The sequence below is a fragment of the Bombus pascuorum genome, chromosome 10 (assembly GCF_905332965.1).
Source record: "Bombus pascuorum chromosome 10, iyBomPasc1.1, whole genome shotgun sequence".
NCBI lineage: Eukaryota > Metazoa > Arthropoda > Insecta > Hymenoptera > Apidae > Bombus > Bombus pascuorum.
This window is the reverse complement of record NC_083497.1, coordinates 5,563,274-5,591,262: the sequence shown is the minus strand read 5'-3', so window position 1 is coordinate 5,591,262 and position 27,989 is coordinate 5,563,274.

The following is a 27,989-nucleotide window of genomic DNA, read 5'->3' as shown; positions in this document are numbered from 1 at the left end:
ACGTTATATACCATTACCTTATAACGTACAACGTTATATACTATTAGTTTATAACGTACAACGTTATATAGTATTAGCTTATGACGTATAACGTTAAATACTATCACCTTGTAACGTATAACGTTATATACTATTACCTTATAACGTATAACGTTACATACTATTAACTTGTAACGTATAACGTTACATACTATTACCTTATAACGTATAACGTTATATACTATTACCTTATAACGTATAACGTTATATATTATTAGCTTATAACGTATGACGTTATATAGTATTAGCTTATGACGTACAACGTTAAATACTATTACCTTATAACGTATAACGTTATATACTATTAGCTTATAACGTATAATGTTATATAGTATTAGCTTATGACGTATAACGTTAAATACTATTACCTTATTACGTATAACGTTATATACTATTACCTTATAACGTATAACGTTATATACTATTACCTTATAACGTATAACGATATATAGTATTAGCTTATGACGTACAACGTTAAATACTATTAACTTATAACGTATAACGTTATATACTATTAGCTTATAACGTATAATGTTATATAGTATTAGCTTATGACGTATAACGTTAAATACTATAACCTTATTACGTATAACGTTATATACTATTAGCTTATAACGTATAACGTTATATATTATTACCTTATAAAGTATAACGTTATATACTATTAGCTTATAACGTATAACGATATATACTATTACCTTATAACGTATAACGTTATATACTATTACCTTATAACGTATGACGTTATATAGTATTACGGTATATCGTATAACGTTATATACTATTACCTTATAACGTATAACGTTATATACTATTACCTTATAACGTATAACGTTATATACTATTAGCTTATAACGTATGACGTTATATAGTAATACGGTATAACGTATAACGTTATATACTATTACCTAATAACGTATAACGATATATAGTATTAGCTTATGACGTACAACGTTAGATACTATTAACTTATAACGTATAACGTTATATACTATTAGCTTATAACGTATAATGTTATATAGTATTAGCTTATGACGTATAACGTTAAATACTATAACCTTATTACGTATAACGTTATATACTATTAGCTTATAACGTATAACGTTATATATTATTACCTTATAAAGTATAACGTTATATACTATTAGCTTATAACGTATAACGATATATACTATTACCTTATAACGTATAACGTTATATACTATTACCTTATAACGTATGACGTTATATAGTATTACGGTATATCGTATAACGTTATATACTATTACCTTATAACGTATAACGTTATATACTATTACCTTATAACGTATAACGTTATATACTATTAGCTTATAACGTATGACGTTATATAGTAATACGGTATAACGTATAACGTTATATACTATTACCTAATAACGTATAACGTTATATACTATTACCTTATAACGTATAACGTTATATACTATTACCTTATAACGTATAACGTTATATACTATTAGCTTATAACGTATAATGTTATATAGTATTAGCTTATGACGCACAACGTTAAATATTATTACCTTATAACGTATAACGTTATATACTATTAGCTTATAACGTATAACGTTATATAGTACTAGCTTATGACGTATAACGTTAAATACTATTACCTTATAATGTATAACGTTATATACTATTAGCTTATGACGTATAACGTTATATACCATTACCTTATAACGTATAACGTTATACAGTATTAGCTTATGACGTATGACGTACAATACTATTACCTTATAACGTATAACGTTATATACTATTACCTTATAACGTATAACGTTATATACTATTAGCTTATAACGTATAACGTTATATAGTATTACGGTATAACGTATAACGTTATATACTATTACCTTATAACGTATACAGTTATATACTATTACCTTATAACGTATAACGTTATATACTATTACCTTGTAACGAATAACGTTATATACTATTACCTTATAACGTATGACGTTATATAGTATTACGGTATATCGTATAACGTTATATACTATTACCTTATAACGTATAACGTTATATACTATTAGCTTATAACGTATGACGTTATATAGTAATACGGTATAACGTATAACGTTATATACTATTACCTTATAACGTATAACGTTATATACTATTACCTTATAACGTATAACGTTATATACTATTAGCTTATAACGTATGACGTTATATAGTATTAGCTTATGACGTACAACGTTAAATACTATTACCTTATAACGTATAACGTTACATAGTACTACCTTATAACGTATAACGTTATATACTATTACCTTATAACGTATAACGTTATATACTATTAGCTTATAACGTATAACGTTATATACTATTACCTTATAACGTATAACGTTATATACTATTACCTTATAACGTATGACGTTATATAGTATTACGGTATAACGTATAACGTTATGTACTATTACCTTATAACGTATAACGTTATATACCATTACCTTATAACGTTTGACGTTATATACTAATACCTTATCACGTATAACGTTATATGGTATTAGCTTATGACGTACAACGTTAAATACTATTACCTTATAACGTATAACGTTATACAGTATTAGCTTATGACGTATGACGTTAAATACAATTACCTTATAACGTATAACGTTATATATCATTACCTTATAACGTATAACGTTATATAGTATTAGCTTATGACGTATAACGTTAAATACTATTACTTTATAACGTATAACGTTATATACTATTAGCTTACAACGTATAACGTTATATACCACTACCTTATAACGTTTGACGTTATATACTATTACCTTATAACGTATAACGTTATATAGTATTAGCTTATGACGTACAACGTTAAATACTATTACCTTATAACGTATAACGTTATATACCATTACCTTATAACGTTTGACGTTACATAGTATTACGGTATATCGTATAACGTTATATACTATTACCTTATAACGTATAACGTTATATACTATTACCTTATAACGTATAACGTTATATACTATTACCTTATAACGTATAACGTTATATACTATTAGCTTATAACGTATAATGTTATATAGTATTAGCTTATGACGCACAACGTTAAATATTATTACCTTATAACGTATGACGTTATATACTATTAGCTGAGAACGTATAACGTTATATACCAATACCTTATAACGTTTGACGTTATATACTATTACCTTATAACGTATAACGTTATACAGTATTAGCTTATGACGTATGACGTTAAATACTATTACCTTATAACGTATAACGTTATATAGTATTAGCTTATGACGCACAACGTTAAATATTATTACCTTATAACGTATAACGTTATATACTATTAGCTTAGAACGTATAGCGTTATATACTATTAGCTTATAACGTATAACGTTATATAGTATTACCTTATAACGTATGACGTTATATAGTAATACGGTATAACGTATAACGTTATATACTATTAGCTTATAACGTATAACGTTATATACTATTAGCTTATAACGTATAACGTTATATAGTGTTACCTTATAACGTATGACGTTATATAGTAATACGGTATAACGTATAACGTTATATACTATTAGCTTATAACGTATAATGTTATATAGTATTAGCTTATGACGCACAACGTTAAATATTATTACCTTATAACGTATGACGTTATATACTATTAGCTGAGAACGTATAACGTTATATACCAATACCTTATAACATTTGACGTTATATACAATTACCTTATAACGTATAACGTTATACAGTATTAGCTTATGACGTATGACGTTAAATACTATTACCTTATAACGTATAACGTTATATAGTATTAGCTTATGACGCACAACGTTAAATATTATTACCTTATAACGTATAACGTTATATACTATTAGCTTAGAACGTATAACGTTATATACTATTAGCTTATAACGTATAACGTTATATACTAATACCTTATAACGTATAACGTTATGTAGTATTAGCTTATGACGTACAACGTTAAATACTATTACCTTATAACGTATAACGTTATATACTATTACCTTATAGCGTATGACGTTATATAGTATTGCGGTATAACGTATAACGTTATATACTATTACGTTATAACGTATAACGTTATATACTATTACCTTATAATGCATATCGTTATATACTGTTACCTTATAACGTATAACGTTATATAGTATTAGCTTATAACGTATAACGTTAAATACTATTACCTTATAACGTATAACGTTATATACTATTAGCTTATAACGTATAACGTTATATACTATTAGCTTATAACGTATAAAGTTATATACTATTACCTTATAACGTATAACGTTATATACTATTAGCTTATAACGTATAACGTTATATAGTATTAGCTTATGACGTATAACGTTAAATACTATTACCTTATAACGTATAACGTTATATACTATTAGCTTATGACGTATAACGTTATATACCATTACCTTATAACGTATAACGTTATATACTATTACCTTATAACGTATAACGTTAAATACTATTAGCTTATAACGTATAACGTTATATACTATTACCTTATAACGTATGACGTTATATAGTATTACGGTATAACGTATAACGTAACATACTATTACCTTATAACGTATAACGTTATATACTATTACCTTATAACGTATAACGTTACATACTATTACCTTGTAACGTATAACGTTATATACTATTAGCTTATAACGTATAACGTTATATACTATTACCTTATGACGTATAACGCTAAATACTATTACCTTACAACTTATGACGTCATACAGTATTAGCTTATGACGTATGACGTTAAATACTATTACCTTATAACGTATAACGTTATATACTATTATCTTATAACGTATAACGTTAAATACTATTACCTTATTACGTATAACGTTATCTAGTGTTACCTTTTAACGTATGACGTTATATAGTATTACGGTATAACGTATAACGTAACATACTATTACCTTATAACGTATAACGTTATATACTATTACCTTATAACGTATAACGTTACATACTATTACCTTGTAACGTATAACGTTATATACTATTACCTTATAACGTATAAAGTTATATAGTATTAGCTTATGACGTATAACGTTATATAGTATTGGCTTATGACGTACAACGTTAAATACTATTACCTTATATCGTATAACGTTATATACTATTAGCTTATAACGTATAACGTTATATACTATTACCTTATAACGTATAACGTTACAAACTATTAGCTTATAACGTATAACGTTATATACTATTACCTTACAACGTATAACGTTATATAGTATTAGCTTATGACGTACAACGTTAAATACTATTACCTTATAACGTATAACGTTAAATACTATTACCTTATAACGTATAACGTTACATACTATTACCTTGTAACGTATAACGTTATATACTATTACCTTATAACGTATAAAGTTATATAGTATTAGCTTATGACGTATAACGTTATATACCATTACCTTATAACGTATAACGTTATACAGTATTAGCTTATGACGTATGACGTACAATACTATTACCTTATAACGTATAACGTTATATACTATTACCTTATAACGTATAACGTTATATACTATTAGCTTATAACGTATAACGTTATATAGTATTACGGTATAACGTATAACGTTATATACTATTACCTTATAACGTATACAGTTATATACTATTACCTTATAACGTATAACGTTATATACTATTACCTTGTAACGAATAACGTTATATACTATTACCTTATAACGTATGACGTTATATAGTATTACGGTATATCGTATAACGTTATATACTATTACCTTATAACGTATAACGTTATATACTATTAGCTTATAACGTATGACGTTATATAGTAATACGGTATAACGTATAACGTTATATACTATTACCTTATAACGTATAACGTTATATACTATTACCTTATAACGTATAACGTTATATACTATTAGCTTCTAACGTATGACGTTATATAGTATTAGCTTATGACGTACAACGTTAAATACTATTACCTTATAACGTATAACGTTACATAGTACTACCTTATAACGTATAACGTTATATACTATTACCTTATAACGTATAACGTTATATACTATTAGCTTATAACGTATAACGTTATATACTATTACCTTATAACGTATAACGTTATATACTATTACCTTATAACGTATGACGTTATATAGTATTACGGTATAACGTATAACGTTATGTACTATTACCTTATAACGTATAACGTTATATACCATTACCTTATAACGTTTGACGTTATATACTAATACCTTATAACGTATAACGTTATATAGTATTAGCTTATGACGTACAACGTTAAATACTATTACCTTATAACGTATAACGTTATACAGTATTAGCTTATGACGTATGACGTTAAATACAATTACCTTATAACGTATAACGTTATATATCATTACCTTATAACGTATAACGTTATATAGTATTAGCTTATGACGTATAACGTTAAATACTATTACTTTATAACGTATAACGTTATACACTATTAGCTTACAACGTATAACGTTATATACCACTACCTTATAACGTTTGACGTTATATACTAATACCTTATAACGTATAACGTTATATAGTATTAGCTTATGACGTACAACGTTAAATACTATTACCTTATAACGTATAACGTTATATACCATTACCTTATAACGTTTGACGTTACATAGTATTACGGTATATCGTATAACGTTATATACTATTACCTTATAACGTATAACGTTATATACTATTACCTTATAACGTATAACGTTATATACTATTACCTTATAACGTATAACGTTATATACTATTAGCTTATAACGTATAATGTTATATAGTATTAGCTTATGACGCACAACGTTAAATATTATTACCTTATAACGTATGACGTTATATACTATTAGCTGAGAACGTATAACGTTATATACCAATACCTTATAACGTTTGACGTTATATACTATTACCTTATAACGTATAACGTTATACAGTATTAGCTTATGACGTATGACGTTAAATACTATTACCTTATAACGTATAACGTTATATAGTATTAGCTTATGACGCACAACGTTAAATATTATTACCTTATAACGTATAACGTTATATACTATTAGCTTAGAACGTATAGCGTTATATACTATTAGCTTATAACGTATAACGTTATATAGAATTACCTTATAAAGTATAACGTTATATACTACTACAATAACGTATAACGTTTTATACTATTAGCTTATAACGTATAACGTTATATACTATTAGCTTATAACGTATAACGTTATATAGTGTTACCTTATAACGTATGACGTTATATAGTAATACGGTATAACGTATAACGTTATATACTATTAGCTTATAACGTATAATGTTATATAGTATTAGCTTATGACGCACAACGTTAAATATTATTACCTTATAACGTATGACGTTATATACTATTAGCTGAGAACGTATAACGTTATATACCAATACCTTATAACATTTGACGTTATATACTATTACCTTATAACGTATAACGTTATACAGTATTAGCTTATGACGTATGACGTTAAATACTATTACCTTATAACGTATAACGTTATATAGTATTAGCTTATGACGCACAACGTTAAATATTATTACCTTATAACGTATAACGTTATATACTATTAGCTTAGAACGTATAACGTTATATACTATTAGCTTATAACGTATAACGTTATATACTAATACCTTATAACGTATAACGTTATGTAGTATTAGCTTATGACGTACAACGTTAAATACTATTACCTTATAACGTATAACGTTATATACTATTACCTTATAGCGTATGACGTTATATAGTATTGCGGTATAACGTATAACGTTATATACTATTACGTTATAACGTATAACGTTATATACTATTACCTTATAATGCATATCGTTATATACTGTTACCTTATAACGTATAACGTTATATAGTATTAGCTTATAACGTATAACGTTAAATACTATTACCTTATAACGTATAACGTTATATACTATTAGCTTATAACGTATAACGTTATATACTATTAGCTTATAACGTATAAAGTTATATAGTATTACCTTATAACGTATAACGTTATATACTATTAGCTTATAACGTATAACGTTATATAGTATTAGCTTATGACGTATAACGTTAAATACTATTACCTTATAACGTATAACGTTATATACTATTAGCTTATGACGTATAACGTTATATACCATTACCTTATAACGTATAACGTTATATACTATTACCTTATAACGTATAACGTTAAATACTATTAGCTTATAACGTATAACGTTATATACTATTACCTTATAACGTATGACGTTATATAGTATTACGGTATAACGTATAACGTAACATACTATTACCTTATAACGTATAACGTTATATACTATTACCTTATAACGTATAACGTTACATACTATTACCTTGTAACGTATAACGTTATATACTATTAGCTTATAACGTATAACGTTATATACTATTACCTTATGACGTATAACGTTAAATACTATTACCTTACAACTTATGACGTCATACAGTATTAGCTTATGACGTATGACGTTAAATACTATTACCTTATAACGTATAACGTTATATACTATTAGCTTATAACGTATAACGTTAAATACTATTACCTTATTACGTATAACGTTATCTAGTGTTACCTTTTAACGTATGACGTTATATAGTATTACGGTATAACGTATAACGTAACATACTATTACCTTATAACGTATAACGTTATATACTATTACCTTATAACGTATAACGTTACATACTATTACCTTGTAACGTATAACGTTATATACTATTACCTTATAACGTATAAAGTTATATAGTATTAGCTTATGACGTATAACGTTATATAGTATTGGCTTATGACGTACAACGTTAAATACTATTACCTTATATCGTATAACGTTATATACTATTAGCTTATAACGTATAACGTTATATACTATTACCTTATAACGTATAACGTTACAAACTATTAGCTTATAACTTATAACGTTATATACTATTACCTTACAACGTATAACGTTATATAGTATTAGCTTATGACGTACAACGTTAAATACTATTACCTTATAACGTATAACGTTAAATACTATTACCTTATAACGTATAACGTTACATACTATTACCTTGTAACGTATAACGTTATATACTATTACCTTATAACGTATAAAGTTATATAGTATTAGCTTATGACGTATAACGTTATATACCATTACCTTATAACGTATAACGTTATACAGTATTAGCTTATGACGTATGACGTACAATACTATTACCTTATAACGTATAACGTTATATACTATTACCTTATAACGTATAACGTTATATACTATTAGCTTATAACGTATAACGTTATATAGTATTACGGTATAACGTATAACGTTATATACTATTACCTTATAACGTATACAGTTATATACTATTACCTTATAACGTATAACGTTATATACTATTACCTTGTAACGAATAACGTTATATACTATTACCTTATAACGTATGACGTTATATAGTATTACGGTATATCGTATAACGTTATATACTATTACCTTATAACGTATAACGTTATATACTATTAGCTTATAACGTATGACGTTATATAGTAATACGGTATAACGTATAACGTTATATACTATTACCTTATAACGTATGACGTTATATAGTATTACGGTATATCGTATAACGTTAAATACTATTACCTTACAACTTATGACGTCATATAGTATTAGCTTATGACGTATGACGTTAAATACTATTACCTTATAACGTATAACGTTATATACTATTAGCTTATAACGTATAACGTTAAATACTATTACCTTATTACGTATAACGTTATCTAGTGTTACCTTTTAACGTATGACGTTATATAGTATTACGGTATAACGTATAACGTAACATACTATTACCTTATAACGTATAACGTTATATACTATTACCTTATAACGTATAACGTTACATACTATTACCTTGTAACGTATAACGTTATATACTATTACCTTATAACGTATAAAGTTATATAGTATTAGCTTATGACGTATAACGTTATATAGTATTGGCTTATGACGTACAACGTTAAATACTATTACCTTATATCGTATAACGTTATATACTATTAGCTTATAACGTATAACGTTATATACTATTACCTTATAACGTATAACGTTACAAACTATTAGCTTATAACGTATAACGTTATATACTATTACCTTACAACGTATAACGTTATATAGTATTAGCTTATGACGTACAACGTTAAATACTATTACCTTATAACGTATAACGTTAAATACTATTACCTTATAACGTATAACGTTACATACTATTACCTTGTAACGTATAACGTTATATACTATTACCTTATAACGTATAAAGTTATATAGTATTAGCTTATGACGTATAACGTTATATACCATTACCTTATAACGTATAACGTTATACAGTATTAGCTTATGACGTATGACGTACAATACTATTACCTTATAACGTATAACGTTATATACTATTACCTTATAACGTATAACGTTATATACTATTAGCTTATAACGTATAACGTTATATAGTATTACGGTATAACGTATGACGTTATATAGTAATACGGTATAACGTATAACGTTATATACTATTACCTTATAACGTATAACGTTATATACTATTACCTTATAACGTATAACGTTATATACTATTAGCTTATAACGTATGACGTTATATAGTATTAGCTTATGACGTACAACGTTAAATACTATTACCTTATAACGTATAACGTTACATAGTACTACCTTATAACGTATAACGTTATATACTATTACCTTATAACGTATAACGTTATATACTATTAGCTTATAACGTATAACGTTATATACTATTACCTTATAACGTATAACGTTATATACTATTACCTTATAACGTATGACGTTATATAGTATTACGGTATAACGTATAACGTTATGTACTATTACCTTATAACGTATAACGTTATATACCATTACCTTATAACGTTTGACGTTATATACTAATACCTTATAACGTATAACGTTATATAGTATTAGCTTATGACGTACAACGTTAAATACTATTACCTTATAACGTATAACGTTATACAGTATTAGCTTATGACGTATGACGTTAAATACAATTACCTTATAACGTATAACGTTATATATCATTACCTTATAACGTATAACGTTATATAGTATTAGCTTATGACGTATAACGTTAAATACTATTACTTTATAACGTATAACGTTATAATATATTAGCTTACAACGTATAACGTTATATACCACTACCTTATAACGTTTGACGTTATATACTAATACCTTATAACGTATAACGTTATATAGTATTAGCTTATGACGTACAACGTTAAATACTATTACCTTATAACGTATAACGTTATATACCATTACCTTATAACGTTTGACGTTACATAGTATTACGGTATATCGTATAACGTTATATACTATTACCTTATAACGTATAACGTTATATACTATTACCTTATAACGTATAACGTTATATACTATTACCTTATAACGTATAACGTTATATACTATTAGCTTATAACGTATAATGTTATATAGTATTAGCTTATGACGCACAACGTTAAATATTATTACCTTATAACGTATGACGTTATATACTATTAGCTGAGAACGTATAACGTTATATACCAATACCTTATAACGTTTGACGTTATATACTATTACCTTATAACGTATAACGTTATACAGTATTAGCTTATGACGTATGACGTTAAATACTATTACCTTATAACGTATAACGTTATATAGTATTAGCTTATGACGCACAACGTTAAATATTATTACCTTATAACGTATAACGTTATATACTATTAGCTTAGAACGTATAGCGTTATATACTATTAGCTTATAACGTATAACGTTATATAGTATTACCTTATAACGTATGACGTTATATAGTAATACGGTATAACGTATAACGTTATATACTATTAGCTTATAACGTATAACGTTATATACTATTAGCTTATAACGTATAACGTTATATAGTGTTACCTTATAACGTATGACGTTATATAGTAATACGGTATAACGTATAACGTTATATACTATTAGCTTATAACGTATAATGTTATATAGTATTAGCTTATGACGCACAACGTTAAATATTATTACCTTATAACGTATGACGTTATATACTATTAGCTGAGAACGTATAACGTTATATACCAATACCTTATAACATTTGACGTTATATACTATTACCTTATAACGTATAACGTTATACAGTATTAGCTTATGACGTATGACGTTAAATACTATTACCTTATAACGTATAACGTTATATAGTATTAGCTTATGACGCACAACGTTAAATATTATTACCTTATAACGTATAACGTTATATACTATTAGCTTAGAACGTATAACGTTATATACTATTTGCTTATAACGTATAACGTTATATACTAATACCTTATAACGTATAACGTTATGTAGTATTAGCTTATGACGTACAACGTTAAATACTATTACCTTATAACGTATAACGTTATATACTATTACCTTATAGCGTATGACGTTATATAGTATTGCGGTATAACGTATAACGTTATATACTATTACGTTATAACGTATAACGTTATATACTATTACCTTATAATGCATATCGTTATATACTATTACCTTATAACGTATGACGTTATATAGTATTACGGTATAACGTATAACGTAACATACTATTACCTTATAACGTATAACGTTATATACTATTACCTTATAACGTATAACGTTACATACTATTACCTTGTAACGTATAACGTTATATACTATTAGCTTATAACGTATAACGTTATATACTATTACCTTATGACGTATAACGTTAAATACTATTACCTTACAACTTATGACGTCATACAGTATTAGCTTATGACGTATGACGTTAAATACTATTACCTTATAACGTATAACGTTATATACTATTAGCTTATAACGTATAACGTTAAATACTATTACCTTATTACGTATAACGTTATCTAGTGTTACCTTTTAACGTATGACGTTATATAGTATTACGGTATAACGTATAACGTAACATACTATTACCTTATAACGTATAACGTTATATACTATTACCTTATAACGTATAACGTTACATACTATTACCTTGTAACGTATAACGTTATATACTATTACCTTATAACGTATAAAGTTATATAGTATTAGCTTATGACGTATAACGTTATATAGTATTGGCTTATGACGTACAACGTTAAATACTATTACCTTATATCGTATAACGTTATATACTATTAGCTTATAACGTATAACGTTATATACTATTACCTTATAACGTATAACGTTACAAACTATTAGCTTATAACGTATAACGTTATATACTATTACCTTACAACGTATAACGTTATATAGTATTAGCTTATGACGTACAACGTTAAATACTATTACCTTATAACGTATAACGTTAAATACTATTACCTTATAACGTATAACGTTACATACTATTACCTTATAACGTATAAAGTTATATAGTATTAGCTTATGACGTATAACGTTATATACCATTACCTTATAACGTATAACGTTATACAGTATTAGCTTATGACGCACAACGTTAAATATTATTACCTTATAACGTATAACGTTATATACTATTAGCTTAGAACGTATAGCGTTATATACTATTAGCTTATAACGTATAACGTTATATAGTATTACCTTACAACGTATAACGTTATATAGTATTAGCTTATGACGTACAACGTTAAATACTATTACCTTATAACGTATAACGTTAAATACTATTACCTTATAACGTATAACGTTACATACTATTACCTTATAACGTATAAAGTTATACAGTATTAGCTTATGACGTATGACGTTAAATACTATTACCTTATAACGTATAACGTTATATAGTATTAGCTTATGACGCACAACGTTAAATATTATTACCTTATAACGTATAACGTTATATACTATTAGCTTAGAACGTATAGCGTTATATACTATTAGCTTATAACGTATAACGTTATATAGTATTACCTTATAACGTATGACGTTATATAGTAATACGGTATAACGTATAACGTTATATACTATTAGCTTATAACGTATAACGTTATATACTATTAGCTTATAACGTATAACGTTATATAGTGTTACCTTATAACGTATGACGTTATATAGTAATACGGTATAACGTATAACGTTATATACTATTAGCTTATAACGTATAATGTTATATAGTATTAGCTTATGACGCACAACGTTAAATATTATTACCTTATAACGTATGACGTTATATACTATTAGCTGAGAACGTATAACGTTATATACCAATACCTTATAACATTTGACGTTATATACTATTACCTTATAACGTATAACGTTATACAGTATTAGCTTATGACGTATGACGTTAAATACTATTACCTTATAACGTATAACGTTATATAGTATTAGCTTATGACGCACAACGTTAAATATTATTACCTTATAACGTATAACGTTATATACTATTAGCTTAGAACGTATAACGTTATATACTATTAGCTTATAACGTATAACGTTATATACTAATACCTTATAACGTATAACGTTATGTAGTATTAGCTTATGACGTACAACGTTAAATACTATTACCTTATAACGTATAAAGTTACATACTATTACCTTATAGCGTATGACGTTATATAGTATTGCGGTATAACGTATAACGTTATATACTATTACGTTATAACGTATAACGTTATATACTATTACCTTATAATGCATATCGTTATATACTGTTACCTTATAACGTATAACGTTATATAGTATTAGCTTATAACGTATAACGTTAAATACTATTACCTTATAACGTATAACGTTATATACTATTAGCTTATAACGTATAACGTTATATACTATTAGCTTATAACGTATAAAGTTATATAGTATTACCTTATAACGTATAACGTTATATACTATTAGCTTATAACGTATAACGTTATATAGTATTAGCTTATGACGTATAACGTTAAATACTATTACCTTATAACGTATAACGTTATATACTATTAGCTTATGACGTATAACGTTATATACCATTACCTTATAACGTATAACGTTATATACTATTACCTTATAACGTATAACGTTAAATACTATTAGCTTATAACGTATAACGTTATATACTATTACCTTATAACGTATGACGTTATATAGTATTACGGTATAACGTATAACGTAACATACTATTACCTTATAACGTATAACGTTATATACTATTACCTTATAACGTATAACGTTACATACTATTACCTTGTAACGTATAACGTTATATACTATTAGCTTATAACGTATAACGTTATATACTATTACCTTATGACGTATAACGTTAAATACTATTACCTTACAACTTATGACGTCATACAGTATTAGCTTATGACGTATGACGTTAAATACTATTACCTTATAACGTATAACGTTATATACTATTAGCTTATAACGTATAACGTTAAATACTATTACCTTATTACGTATAACGTTATCTAGTGTTACCTTTTAACGTATGACGTTATATAGTATTACGGTATAACGTATAACGTAACATACTATTACCTTATAACGTATAACGTTATATACTATTACCTTATAACGTATAACGTTACATACTATTACCTTGTAACGTATAACGTTATATACTATTACCTTATAACGTATAAAGTTATATAGTATTAGCTTATGACGTATAACGTTATATAGTATTGGCTTATGACGTACAACGTTAAATACTATTACCTTATATCGTATAACGTTATATACTATTAGCTTATAACGTATAACGTTATATACTATTACCTTATAACGTATAACGTTACAAACTATTAGCTTATAACGTATAACGTTATATACTATTACCTTACAACGTATAACGTTATATAGTATTAGCTTATGACGTACAACGTTAAATACTATTACCTTATAACGTATAACGTTAAATACTATTAACTTATAACGTATAACGTTATATACTATTAGCTTATAACGTATAATGTTATATAGTATTAGCTTATGACGTATAACGTTAAATACTATAACCTTATTACGTATAACGTTATATACTATTAGCTTATAACGTATAACGTTATATATTATTACCTTATAAAGTATAACGTTATATACTATTAGCTTATAACGTATAACGATATATACTATTACCTTATAACGTATAACGTTATATACTATTACCTTATAACGTATGACGTTATATAGTATTACGGTATATCGTATAACGTTATATACTATTACCTTATAACGTATAACGTTATATACTATTACCTTATAACGTATAACGTTATATACTATTAGCTTATAACGTATGACGTTATATAGTAATACGGTATAACGTATAACGTTATATACTATTACCTAATAACGTATAACGTTATATACTATTACCTTATAACGTATAACGTTATATACTATTACCTTATAACGTATAACGTTATATACTATTAGCTTATAACGTATAATGTTATATAGTATTAGCTTATGACGCACAACGTTAAATATTATTACCTTATAACGTATAACGTTATATACTATTAGCTTAGAACGTATAACGTTATATACCAATACCTGATAACGTTTGACGTTATATACTATTACCTTATAACGTATAACGTTATATACTATTACCTAATAACGTATAACGTTATATACTATTAGCTTAGAACGTATAACGTTATATACCAATACCTTATAACGTTTGACGTTATATACTATTACCTTATAACGTATAACGTTATATACTATTACCTAATAACGTATAACGTTATATACTATTAGCTTATAACGTATAACGTTATATAGTACTAGCTTATGACGTATAACGTTAAATACTATTACCTTATAATGTATAACGTTATATACTATTAGCTTATGACGTATAACGTTATATACCATTACCTTATAACGTATAACGTTATACAGTATTAGCTTATGACGTATGACGTACAATACTATTACCTTATAACGTATAACGTTATATACTATTACCTTATAACGTATAACGTTATATACTATTAGCTTATAACGTATAACGTTATATAGTATTACGGTATAACGTATAACGTTATATACTATTACCTTATAACGTATACAGTTATATACTATTACCTTATAACGTATAACGTTATATACTATTACCTTGTAACGAATAACGTTATATACTATTACCTTATAACGTATGACGTTATATAGTATTACGGTATATCGTATAACGTTATATACTATTACCTTATAACCTATAACGTTATATACTATTAGCTTATAACGTATGACGTTATATAGTAATACGGTATAACGTATAACGTTATATACTATTACCTTATAACGTATAACGTTATATACTATTACCTTATAACGTATAACGTTATATACTATTAGCTTATAACGTATGACGTTATATAGTATTAGCTTATGACGTACAACGTTAAATACTATTACCTTATAACGTATAACGTTACATAGTACTACCTTATAACGTATAACGTTATATACTATTACCTTATAACGTATAACGTTATATACTATTAGCTTATAACGTATAACGTTATATACTATTACCTTATAACGTATAACGTTATATACTATTACCTTATAACGTATGACGTTATATAGTATTACGGTATAACGTATAACGTTATGTACTATTACCTTATAACGTATAACGTTATATACCATTACCTTATAACGTTTGACGTTATATACTAATACCTTATAACGTATAACGTTATATAGTATTAGCTTATGACGTATAACGTTAAATACTATTACCTTATAACGTATAACGTTATACAGTATTAGCTTTTGACGTATGACGTTAAATACAATTACCTTATAACGTATAACGTTATATATCATTACCTTATAACGTATAACGTTATATAGTATTAGCTTATGACGTATAACGTTAAATACTATTACTTTATAACGTATAACGTTATATACTATTAGCTTACAACGTATAACGTTATATACCACTACCTTATAACGTTTGACGTTATATACTAATACCTTATAACGTATAACGTTATATAGTATTAGCTTATGACGTACAACGTTAAATACTATTACCTTATAACGTATAACGTTATATACCATTACCTTATAACGTTTGACGTTACATAGTATTACGGTATATCGTATAACGTTATATACTATTACCTTATAACGTATAACGTTATATACTATTACCTTATAACGTATAACGTTATATACTATTACCTTATAACGTATAACGTTATATACTATTAGCTTATAACGTATAATGTTATATAGTATTAGCTTATGACGCACAACGTTAAATATTATTACCTTATAACGTATGACGTTATATACTATTAGCTGAGAACGTATAACGTTATATACCAATACCTTATAACGTTTGACGTTATATACTATTACCTTATAACGTATAACGTTATACAGTATTAGCTTATGACGTATGACGTTAAATACTATTACCTTATAACGTATAACGTTATATAGTATTAGCTTATGACGCACAACGTTAAATATTATTACCTTATAACGTATAACGTTATATACTATTAGCTTAGAACGTATAGCGTTATATACTATTAGCTTATAACGTATAACGTTATATAGTATTACCTTATAACGTATGACGTTATATAGTAATACGGTATAACGTATAACGTTATATACTATTAGCTTATAACGTATAACGTTATATACTATTAGCTTATAACGTATAACGTTATATAGTGTTACCTTATAACGTATGACGTTATATAGTAATACGGTATAACGTATAACGTTATATACTATTAGCTTATAACGTATAATGTTATATAGTATTAGCTTATGACGCACAACGTTAAATATTATTACCTTATAACGTATGACGTTATATACTATTAGCTGAGAACGTATAACGTTATATACCAATACCTTATAACATTTGACGTTATATACTATTACCTTATAACGTATAACGTTATACAGTATTAGCTTATGACGTATGACGTTAAATACTATTACCTTATAACGTATAACGTTATATAGTATTAGCTTATGACGCACAACGTTAAATATTATTACCTTATAACGTATAACGTTATATACTATTAGCTTAGAACGTATAACGTTATATACTATTAGCTTATAACGTATAACGTTATATACTAATACCTTATAACGTATAACGTTATGTAGTATTAGCTTATGACGTACAACGTTAAATACTATTACCTTATAACGTATAACGTTATATACTATTACCTTATAGCGTATGACGTTATATAGTATTGCGGTATAACGTATAATGTTATATACTATTACGTTATAACGTATAACGTTATATACTATTACCTTATAATGCATATCGTTATATACTGTTACCTTATAACGTATAACGTTATATAGTATTAGCTTATAACGTATAACGTTAAATACTATTACCTTATAACGTATAACGTTATATACTATTACCTTGTAACGAATAACGTTATATACTATTACCTTATAACGTATGACGTTATATAGTATTACGGTATATCGTATAACGTTATATACTATTACCTTATAACGTATAACGTTATATACTATTAGCTTATAACGTATAACGTTATATACTATTACCTTATAACGTATAACGTTATATACTATTACCTTATAACGTATGACGTTATATAGTATTACGGTATAACGTATAACGTTATGTACTATTACCTTATAACGTATAACGTTATATACCATTACCTTATAACGTTTGACGTTATATACTAATACCTTATAACGTATAACGTTATATAGTAATACGGTATAACGTATAACGTTATATACTATTACCTTATAACGTATAACGTTATATACTATTACCTTATAACGTATAACGTTATATACTATTAGCTTATAACGTATGACGTTATATAGTATTAGCTTATGACGTACAACGTTAAATACTATTACCTTATAACGTATAACGTTACATAGTACTACCTTATAACGTATAACGTTATATACTATTACCTTATAACGTATAACGTTATATACTATTAGCTTATAACGTATAACGTTATATACTATTACCTTATAACGTATAACGTTATATACTATTACCTTATAACGTATGACGTTATATAGTATTACGGTATAACGTATAACGTTATGTACTATTACCTTATAACGTATAACGTTATATACCATTACCTTATAACGTTTGACGTTATATACTAATACCTTATAACGTATAACGTTATATAGTATTAGCTTATGACGTACAACGTTAAATACTATTACCTTATAACGTATAACGTTATACAGTATTAGCTTATGACGTATGACGTTAAATACAATTACCTTATAACGTATAACGTTATATATCATTACCTTATAACGTATAACGTTATATAGTATTAGCTTATGACGTATAACGTTAAATACTATTACTTTATAACGTATAACGTTATATACTATTAGCTTACAACGTATAACGTTATATACCACTACCTTATAACGTTTGACGTTATATACTAATACCTTATAACGTATAACGTTATATAGTATTAGCTTATGACGTACAACGTTAAATACTATTACCTTATAACGTATAACGTTATATACCATTACCTTATAACGTTTGACGTTACATAGTATTACGGTATATCGTATAACGTTATATACTATTACCTTATAACGTATAACGTTATATACTATTACCTTATAACGTATAACGTTATATACTATTACCTTATAACGTATAACGTTATATACTATTAGCTTATAACGTATAATGTTATATAGTATTAGCTTATGACGCACAACGTTAAATATTATTACCTTATAACGTATGACGTTATATACTATTAGCTGAGAACGTATAACGTTATATACCAATACCTTATAACGTTTGACGTTATATACTATTACCTTATAACGTATAACGTTATACAGTATTAGCTTATGACGTATGACGTTAAATACTATTACCTTATAACGTATAACGTTATATAGTATTAGCTTATGACGCACAACGTTAAATATTATTACCTTATAACGTATAACGTTATATACTATTAGCTTAGAACGTATAGCGTTATATACTATTAGCTTATAACGTATAACGTTATATAGTATTACCTTATAACGTATGACGTTATATAGTAATACGGTATAACGTATAACGTTATATACTATTAGCTTATAACGTATAACGTTATATACTATTAGCTTATAACGTATAACGTTATATAGTGTTACCTTATAACGTATGACGTTATATAGTAATACGGTATAACGTATAACGTTATATACTATTAGCTTATAACGTATAATGTTATATAGTATTAGCTTATGACGCACAACGTTAAATATTATTACCTTATAACGTATGACGTTATATACTATTAGCTGAGAACGTATAACGTTATATACCAATACCTTATAACATTTGACGTTATATACTATTACCTTATAACGTATAACGTTATACAGTATTAGCTTATGACGTATGACGTTAAATACTATTACCTTATAACGTATAACGTTATATAGTATTAGCTTATGACGCACAACGTTAAATATTATTACCTTATAACGTATAACGTTATATACTATTAGCTTAGAACGTATAACGTTATATACTATTAGCTTATAACGTATAACGTTATATACTAATACCTTATAACGTATAACGTTATGTAGTATTAGCTTATGACGTACAACGTTAAATACTATTACCTTATAACGTATAACGTTATATACTATTACCTTATAGCGTATGACGTTATATAGTATTGCGGTATAACGTATAACGTTATATACTATTACGTTATAACGTATAACGTTATATACTATTACCTTATAATGCATATCGTTATATACTGTTACCTTATAACGTATAACGTTATATAGTATTAGCTTATAACGTATAACGTTAAATACTATTACCTTATAACGTATAACGTTATATACTATTAGCTTATAACGTATAACGTTATATACTATTAGCTTATAACGTATAAAGTTATATAGTATTACCTTATAACGTATAACGTTATATACTATTAGCTTATAACGTATAACGTTATATAGTATTAGCTTATGACGTATAACGTTAAATACTATTACCTTATAACGTATAACGTTATATACTATTAGCTTATGACGTATAACGTTATATACCATTACCTTATAACGTATAACGTTATATACTATTACCTTATAACGTATAACGTTAAATACTATTAGCTTATAACGTATAACGTTATATACTATTACCTTATAACGTATGACGTTATATAGTATTACGGTATAACGTATAACGTAACATACTATTACCTTATAACGTATAACGTTATATACTATTACCTTATAACGTATAACGTTACATACTATTACCTTGTAACGTATAACGTTATATACTATTAGCTTATAACGTATAACGTTATATACTATTACCTTATGACGTATAACGTTAAATACTATTACCTTACAACTTATGACGTCATACAGTATTAGCTTATGACGTATGACGTTAAATACTATTACCTTATAACGTATAACGTTATATACTATTAGCTTATAACGTATAACGTTAAATACTATTACCTTATTACGTATAACGTTATCTAGTGTTACCTTTTAACGTATGACGTTATATAGTATTACGGTATAACGTATAACGTAACATACTATTACCTTATAACGTATAACGTTATATACTATTACCTTATAACGTATAACGTTACATACTATTACCTTGTAACGTATAACGTTATATACTATTACCTTATAACGTATAAAGTTATATAGTATTAGCTTATGACGTATAACGTTATATAGTATTGGCTTATGACGTACAACGTTAAATACTATTACCTTATATCGTATAACGTTATATACTATTAGCTTATAACGTATAACGTTATATACTATTACCTTATAACGTATAACGTTACAAACTATTAGCTTATAACGTATAACGTTATATACTATTACCTTACAACGTATAACGTTATATAGTATTAGCTTATGACGTACAACGTTAAATACTATTACCTTATAACGTATAACGTTAAATACTATTAACTTATAACGTATAACGTTATATACTATTAGCTTATAACGTATAATGTTATATAGTATTAGCTTATGACGTATAACGTTAAATACTATAACCTTATTACGTATAACGTTATATACTATTAGCTTATAACGTATAACGTTATATATTATTACCTTATAAAGTATAACGTTATATACTATTAGCTTATAACGTATAACGATATATACTATTACCTTATAACGTATAACGTTATATACTATTACCTTATAACGTATGACGTTATATAGTATTACGGTATATCGTATAACGTTATATACTATTACCTTATAACGTATAACGTTATATACTATTACCTTATAACGTATAACGTTATATACTATTAGCTTATAACGTATGACGTTATATAGTAATACGGTATAACGTATAACGTTATATACTATTACCTAATAACGTATAACGTTATATACTATTACCTTATAACGTATAACGTTATATACTATTACCTTATAACGTATAACGTTATATACTATTAGCTTATAACGTATAATGTTATATAGTATTAGCTTATGACGCACAACGTTAAATATTATTACCTTATAACGTATAACGTTATATACTATTAGCTTAGAACGTATAACGTTATATACCAATACCTGATAACGTTTGACGTTATATACTATTACCTTATAACGTATAACGTTATATACTATTACCTAATAACGTATAACGTTATATACTATTAGCTTAGAACGTATAACGTTATATACCATTACCTTATAACGTTTGACGTTATATACTATTACCTTATAACGTATAACGTTATATACTATTACCTAATAACGTATAACGTTATATACTATTAGCTTATAACGTATAACGTTATATAGTACTAGCTTATGACGTATAACGTTAAATACTATTACCTTATAATGTATAACGTTATATACTATTAGCTTATGACGTATAACGTTATATACCATTACCTTATAACGTATAACGTTATACAGTATTAGCTTATGACGTATGACGTACAATACTATTACCTTATAACGTATAACGTTATATACTATTACCTTATAACGTATAACGTTATATACTATTAGCTTATAACGTATAACGTTATATAGTATTACGGTATAACGTATAACGTTATATACTATTACCTTATAACGTATACAGTTATATACTATTACCTTATAACGTATAACGTTATATACTATTACCTTGTAACGAATAACGTTATATACTATTACCTTATAACGTATGACGTTATATAGTATTACGGTATATCGTATAACGTTATATACTATTACCTTATAACCTATAACGTTATATACTATTAGCTTATAACGTATGACGTTATATAGTAATACGGTATAACGTATAACGTTATATACTATTACCTTATAACGTATAACGTTATATACTATTACCTTATAACGTATAACGTTATATACTATTAGCTTATAACGTATAACGTTATATAGTATTGGCTTATGACGTACAACGTTAAATACTATTACCTTATATCGTATAACGTTATATACTATTAGCTTATAACGTATAACGTTATATACTATTACCTCATAACGTATAACGTTACAAACTATTAGCTTATAACGTATAACGTTATATACTATTACCTTACAACGTATAACGTTATATAGTATTAGCTTATGACGTACAACGTTAAATACTATTACCTTATAACGTATAACGTTACATAGTACTACCTTATAACGTATAACGTTATATACTATTACCTTATAACGTATAACGTTATATACTATTAGCTTATAACGTATAACGTTATATACTATTACCTTATAACGTATAACGTTATATACTATTACCTTATAACGTATGACGTTATATAGTATTACGGTATAACGTATAACGTTATGTACTATTACCTTATAACGTATAACGTTATATACCATTACCTTATAACGTTTGACGTTATATACTAATACCTTATAACGTATAACGTTATATAGTATTAGCTTATGACGTACAACGTTAAATACTATTACCTTATAACGTATAACGTTATACAGTATTAGCTTATGACGTATGACGTTAAATACAATTACCTTATAACGTATAACGTTATATATCATTACCTTATAACGTATAACGTTATATAGTATTAGCTTATGACGTATAACGTTAAATATTATTACTTTATAACGTATAACGTTATATACTATTAGCTTACAACGTATAACGTTATATACCACTACCTTATAACGTTTGACGTTATATACTAATACCTTATAACGTATAACGTTATATAGTATTAGCTTATGACGTACAACGTTAAATACTATTACCTTATAACGTATAACGTTATATACCATTACCTTATAACGTTTGACGTTACATAGTATTACGGTATATCGTATAACGTTATATACTATTACCTTATAACGTATAACGTTATATACTATTACCTTATAACGTATAACGTTATATACTATTACCTTATAACGTATAACGTTATATACTATTAGCTTATAACGTATAATGTTATATAGTATTAGCTTATGACGCACAACGTTAAATATTATTACCTTATAACGTATGACGTTATATACTATTAGCTGAGAACGTATAACGTTATATACCAATACCTTATAACGTTTGACGTTATATACTATTACCTTATAACGTATAACGTTATACAGTATTAGCTTATGACGTATGACGTTAAATACTATTACCTTATAACGTATAACGTTATATAGTATTAGCTTATGACGCACAACGTTAAATATTATTACCTTATAACGTATAACGTTATATACTATTAGCTTAGAACGTATAGCGTTATATACTATTAGCTTATAACGTATAACGTTATATAGTATTACCTTATAACGTATGACGTTATATAGTAATACGGTATAACGTATAACGTTATATACTATTAGCTTATAACGTATAACGTTATATACTATTAGCTTATAACGTATAACGTTATATAGTGTTACCTTATAACGTATGACGTTATATAGTAATACGGTATAACGTATAACGTTATATACTATTAGCTTATAACGTATAATGTTATATAGTATTAGCTTATGACGCACAACGTTAAATATTATTACCTTATAACGTATGACGTTATATACTATTAGCTGAGAACGTATAACGTTATATACCAATACCTTATAACATTTGACGTTATATACTATTACCTTATAACGTATAACGTTATACAGTATTAGCTTATGACGTATGACGTTAAATACTATTACCTTATAACGTATAACGTTATATAGTATTAGCTTATGACGCACAACGTTAAATATTATTACCTTATAACGTATAACGTTATATACTATTAGCTTAGAACGTATAACGTTATATACTATTAGCTTATAACGTATAACGTTATATACTAATACCTTATAACGTATAACGTTATGTAGTATTAGCTTATGACGTACAACGTTAAATACTATTACCTTATAACGTATAACGTTATATACTATTACCTTATAGAGTATGACGTTATATAGTATTGCGGAATAACGTATAACGTTATATACTATTACGTTATAACGTATAACGTTATATACTATTACCTTATAATGCATATCGTTATATACTGTTACCTTATAACGTATAACGTTATATAGTATTAGCTTATAACGTATAACGTTAAATACTATTACCTTATAACGTATAACGTTATATACTATTACCTTGTAACGAATAACGTTATATACTATTACCTTATAACGTATGACGTTATATAGTATTACGGTATATCGTATAACGTTATATACTATTACCTTATAACGTATAACGTTATATACTATTAGCTTATAACGTATGACGTTATATAGTAATACGGTATAACGTATAACGTTATATACTATTACCTTATAACGTATAACGTTATATACTATTACCTTATAACGTATAACGTTATATACTATTAGCTTATAACGTATGACGTTATATAGTATTAGCTTATGACGTACAACGTTAAATACTATTACCTTATAACGTATAACGTTACATAGTACTACCTTATAACGTATAACGTTATATACTATTACCTTATAACGTATAACGTTATATACTATTAGCTTATAACGTATAACGTTATATACTATTACCTTATAACGTATAACGTTATATACTATTACCTTATAACGTATGACGTTATATAGTATTACGGTATAACGTATAACGTTATGTACTATTACCTTATAACGTATAACGTTATATACCATTACCTTATAACGTTTGACGTTATATACTAATACCTTATAACGTATAACGTTATATAGTATTAGCTTATGACGTACAACGTTAAATACTATTACCTTATAACGTATAACGTTATACAGTATTAGCTTATGACGTATGACGTTAAATACAATTACCTTATAACGTATAACGTTATATATCATTACCTTATAACGTATAACGTTATATAGTATTAGCTTATGACGTATAACGTTAAATACTATTACTTTATAACGTATAACGTTATATACTATTAGCTTACAACGTATAACGTTATATACCACTACCTTATAACGTTTGACGTTATATACTAATACCTTATAACGTATAACGTTATATAGTATTAGCTTATGACGTACAACGTTAAATACTATTACCTTATAACGTATAACGTTATATACCATTACCTTATAACGTTTGACGTTACATAGTATTACGGTATATCGTATAACGTTATATACTATTACCTTATAACGTATAACGTTATATACTATTACCTTATAACGTATAACGTTATATACTATTACCTTATAACGTATAACGTTATATACTATTAGCTTATAACGTATAA